General features: G+C 29.3%; 1 long non-coding RNA gene across 1 annotated transcript; it reads right to left on the reverse strand.

Annotated features, from left to right (window-relative positions):
- Positions 1-3,077: 3,077 nt before the first annotated feature.
- On the reverse strand, positions 3,078-4,399 carry LOC143043662 (uncharacterized). Its single transcript, XR_012968532.1, has 3 exons — positions 4,241-4,399; positions 3,673-3,690; positions 3,078-3,202 (listed from the first exon to the last, which is right to left on the reverse strand). It is a non-coding gene; the product is annotated as an uncharacterized LOC143043662 (long non-coding RNA).
- Between the last annotated feature and the right edge of the window lie 1,016 nt (positions 4,400-5,415).

Consider the following 5,415-nt stretch of genomic DNA (forward strand, 5'->3'; position numbering starts at 1 on the left):
CGTTATATAATTATAGAAGATTGTAAAACTATATATAAATATTGTGCAAAGTTGGGAATTTATAAAATAGATAAATTGAATATAATTTAACTTGTCCACAGAGTATTGATCCTCGATTGATTTCATGTATTTGTAAAGGATTTGTTTTGAGGTACAGATATTGGTTTTTAATACCAGGAAAGAAAAAAAAACATTACCAAAATTGCCTGATGGCAGACATAACATCGTAAATATAATATGAATCGGAAATAGATAATTTTATCAATCAACCGAGGTGCCCTTGAATTGCAGACTACATACACTACAAAAGTCTAAAAGTCTGAAAAGAACAGTTCTTGTTTTGCATCTGGTGCAAGAAAATTGGTACCGTTAATTGTATTACTACCACTGAGTCGATGCCTCTGCTGGTTGACTATTAGTCCCCGAGGGTATCACCAGCCCAGTAGCCAGTACTTCGGTACGGGCATGAAAATACAGATGTTTTGTGTTATTAAAATTTGCTGTTACAAAATATTAAAAATTATTTTAAATTAAGGAATGTATCTCCCTCATGCAAAGCTCTGATTCCTTTCAAGGATTTGGCTATACTTTTTGGACCTTTTGGATTATAGCTCTTCATCTTTTATATAAGCTTTGGATTTCAAATATTGTGGCCACGAGCATCACTGAAGAGACATGTATTGTCGAAATGCGCATCTGGTGCAAGAAAATTGGTACCATTAATTGTATTACTCGACATTCTCAAGAAGAATGAAAGTATGACTTGTGTCTTAATTTTTCTTGACAAATTCTCATTTATATTAAATTGTATGAAATTTACTCGACATATTCTCGGCATTTTGAAAATGGTCTTAAAATTTCTTGACAAATGTCTCGACATTCTTATTTTTTCTCAGTATGGCTTGACATATTCTGAACATTTTAAATTGTGTCTCAAATTTACCTGACAGTTCTGAGTTTTACAAATCAAGAACAATATTCATGGTATAACTTTAATCTTTATATAATATATTGCTGTTTCAAGTTACACTTCTTACAACAAAAATTAAAGTTGGGCATGTAAAATAATTGAAAATGTGGGTATCTTAAAATTTTTACAAATGCACAAATAGTTATGAAGTCTAATGTATATAATAATTTAAATGTGGGTGTCCAGATATAAAACAATTTAAATGTGGATTTTTAAAAAAATTACAAATTTTGATTCCTAAATCTTATAAATTAAATGATTAAAACCAATCATAATCATGATAATGTAGACATATTTCATTCTACATTCATAATATTCAATATAAATATAGTAAAAAATTATTGTACAAAAAATGTGGTTTACATAAATAGTAAATTATGATAATATACAAATCATTCATTTAACAGAAGAAAACATTGTGTAATGTCATCTGTTGGAATATATATTAAGTATTACACATAGACAGAATGTTCCCCATAAAATAAAGGTATTCCACACCCCAGAGTACGCACAACTGTCAAATAGAAATTACTGATTTACCTGTAATCAGCCATACAACTTATCAGTTGACCAACTATACCACTACAGTCTAAAAAGTGTGTTAATAGATGAAAATTATGAAAATCATCATTTTGATGAATAAATTGAATTAAAATGGATTTTCTTTATCACAATTATGTCAGCACTTCGGTGTTGACATGAATATCAATTATATGGTCATTTTTATAAATTTTCTGTTTACAAAACTTTGAATTTTTCGAAAAACTAAGGATTTTCTTACCCCAGGAGTAGATTACCTTAGCCATATTTGGCACAACTTTTAGGAATTTTTTATCCTCAATGCTCTTCAACTTTGTATTTATTTGGCGTTTTAACTATTTTGATCTGAGCGTCACTGATGAGTCTTATGTAGACGAAACGCGCGTCTGGCGTATAAAATTATAATCCTGGTACTTTTGATAACTATTATCAAGTTAATTATTTTAAGTTAAAAATAAATTGAATAATTCCCAAATATTTAAGAATATTATTATCTTCTCCAGGAATAATAATAAAAAAATGTATATGTATAATGGGTCTCAGCAATGGTCCTATGAAATGAATCTCAAAAATGGAAGAAGTTATCACAAATATTATTTTTGATAAAAAATTATAAAATTCAACACTCAAATTTGAATAAAAAATGATTTTGAGTTGTTCTAAAAATGAATAGGGTTTTTAAATCAAGATAAGAACAAATTCTTTGACCTACACGAAAGCCCCCCCCCCCCCCCTAATTTTCTAGCCACACAAACCAAAAAGTTGAATTTTGGGGTCCAAAAGAGACACATGGTCTTATTTTAAAACTGCCTACTTTGGTAAAGCAAATTTGACTGACAGTTTTGCAAATGGCAAAACTAAATGTTGTTGTTCAGTTACTTTGACTTATATTCCAAGTGCAAAAAATTATTTAAACGTTAATAAAAATAAATCAAAGTTAAACTTCATTGGGCATTTTTCAAAGTATTCCAACTTAGCTGCACTAAAGAGGTATCTTACAATACCAAATTTATTCTTGATTTTTTTAAGTTTAGTTTAGCCATAATAAAAAGGAGTATATAACAGAAATAGAATTTCTGTACACATTTCGGACTAAATTTATATTGTTGAGATAGTGTCTAAGACTGTCAAGAATGTGAGAAGACATATTCAGACATTATTTAGAATGTCAAGAATGTGTCAAGAGAGATCGAGACAGATTAAAGACAGTCAAGAATTGGCGAGACTATAATCCAGACTCTTATCAGATGATACAGGAAGTGTCGAGAAAATTGAAGACAATGTTCATACTGTCAAGACACTTGTCAAGAAAAATCTAGAACCTTATAAAACAAATTCATACTATGGCAAGAATTTTAAAAAAATATTCAGACAAATTAGAAATGTCGAGTAAAAGTTCATGCAAATTTAGACAAAAACTGATCTTTTCAGACTTTTTAACTTTTGTAGTGATATATGCAACTATTTAAACATAATGAACAAATATAATTTATAATACACAAATTAGACAAGAAAAGTGATTATTATTACAATTGTCTTGATTTCAAAATTTTTGTTTGACCTAATTATTTAAATTAATGTGTCTTGTAATGACGACATCCCGCTAGATTTTGACAAAAATAAACAAGTCCATCAATCTCCTATGTCACCTGTTGGCTTGCGTTTGTAATGAAATCCGATTTTCTCCTTGTTCTAAAATCATATATTACATATGGTGAATAACCATTTAACAAAAGATGAATGACAAATTTATCGAGTATTTTAAAAATCTTATCTTTCTTTAATTAATTAAAACAGTTTTGTCAAACATCTAAGTTAATATATGTGTAAGCATAAGGTTAGAAAAAGTATAACATGTGAGCGAGATTATAATTTAGATTGAACCGTTAGATTACTGTAGCTGTGAAAAAAAACCAAATGAGATTGTTTGTTTTTTCTGAAAGGTAGTTATTATTTTTCGTCCTTGTGCGCCGTCTTTTTCCTTTTTTTATGATAATCTTTTGTATTGTACTGTCAAGTATCTTTGGTGATTCCTGTTATCATTTGTATCTATTGCTTTAAATTTATTTATTAAACATTGTTTAAAAACAGAGGGATCAAACCAAATCAATTTCAACAAATAGAACAAAACAAATGTCAAAAAGAAAAAAAAACATACGTACCTAGAGTTTATTCACTTTCTGAAATATAGTAGTATTACAAGTTTTCATTCTTTATTCAGTTTAGAAATATTGGTTTGAACCATGAAAACATTTATTATCGTAATTTGACACTGAAAGAATAAGTTTTTCTCGTATCCCTTGTGATATACCTAATATGTTATCCCCTATTGGTATTGCTTAAACTTTACTCTTAAATTGTCTTAAAAAGCATTATAATTTTCGTTTTAATGAAGTGTATAATAGTAAAGCAGATTTTTTTAAGTTTTGAGTTTCATCCTAATTCATTTCATTTACTAAGCATAGTTGTCATATTACCCATCATATTTGAGAATATAACTTGACAAAAAAACTATCAATTGTTTTTTTTTTCCAAACTGTCACATCTGCATCTAAGATATAAGCCTTCAGGTCTTTTAATATCTTAAATATTAATTTGTCTGACTTTTACACCACCGACACTAGAAATTGACCCGTATATCTCGCAATCTGCGTTTAAGTCGCAAGCTTGACAAAAATTACGATTTTTTATCCAAATTTTTAACTATGCATCAATTTGTTTTAAACTTACGTTGCAATGTATCTAGTGCTGATTGCATTGCTTTTGCAAACTTGTCCGAATCTTCCTTGTTTTCAAAGTCTAAACCATAAACTTGTCTGTTAACTCTAAATTGGTGGAATGTAGAATCAGCGTGGATATATTTTAGTTTACTTGGCACTGAACAGTTTAACGTGACCTATTATTCAAATTATATAAAAATATAATGGTGTCATATATTTTATCAATAAATTTGAGAATGAAAATGGGGAATTTGTCAAAGTTACAACAACTTGACCAAACAGGAAGAAAAAATCAAAGGCAACCAAGGTTCTTCAACACAACCAAAAAATTCCTCGGAGATAAATAAAATTGAGAATGGAAATGGGGAATGTGTCAAAGAGACAACAACCCGACCAAAGAAAAAACAACAGCAGAAGGTCACCAACAGGTCTTCAATGTAGTGAGAAATTCCCGCACCCGGAGGCGTCCTTCAGCCTTCCAATCTATTTCTGTTACTGTTTCTGTGTTATTTGGTCTCTTGTGAAGGTTGACTAATTTTTGTATTTGTATTTACTGAAAAATTTGTTACTTCTTTCTCGACGTTCTTTTATTGTCACGGAATGGTTTGCCATATTCTGAACATTTTGAATTGTGTCTTCAATTTACATAACACTTCTGAGTTTTACAAATCAGGACCAATCTTGATCTTTTTTCCCTTTAAAGAATATATAAATTAGTATGGCGTTCATTATCACTGGACTAGTATATATTTGTTTAGGGGCCAGCTGAAGGACGCCTCCGGGTGCGGGAATTTCTCGCTACATTGAAGACCTGTTGGTGACCCTCTGCTGTTGTTTTTTATTTGGTCGGGTTGTTGTCTCTTTGACATATTCCCCATTTCCATTCTCAATTTTATTGTTATTACAAGTTACAATTATTACATCGAACACCCAAATATGGTATGTAAATATTTCTATAATTAAAAATTTGGATATATAAATATTTTTTTATAAATACAAATATGGGTATGAAATTTAAAATGATAACAGATACTAACGCGGGTATGTTGATATAAACAAATTTAAATGTGGGTTTGTGAATAATAAACAAATGTTGCTTTATAAATCTTTTAACTAATTGCTAAATGTTTGAAACCAATTATACTGTAGACATACTTAATTCTTCATGCTTATTAGTAAATGTTA

This window comes from Mytilus galloprovincialis, chromosome 8 (assembly GCF_965363235.1).
Source record: "Mytilus galloprovincialis chromosome 8, xbMytGall1.hap1.1, whole genome shotgun sequence".
Lineage (NCBI taxonomy): Eukaryota > Metazoa > Mollusca > Bivalvia > Mytilida > Mytilidae > Mytilus > Mytilus galloprovincialis.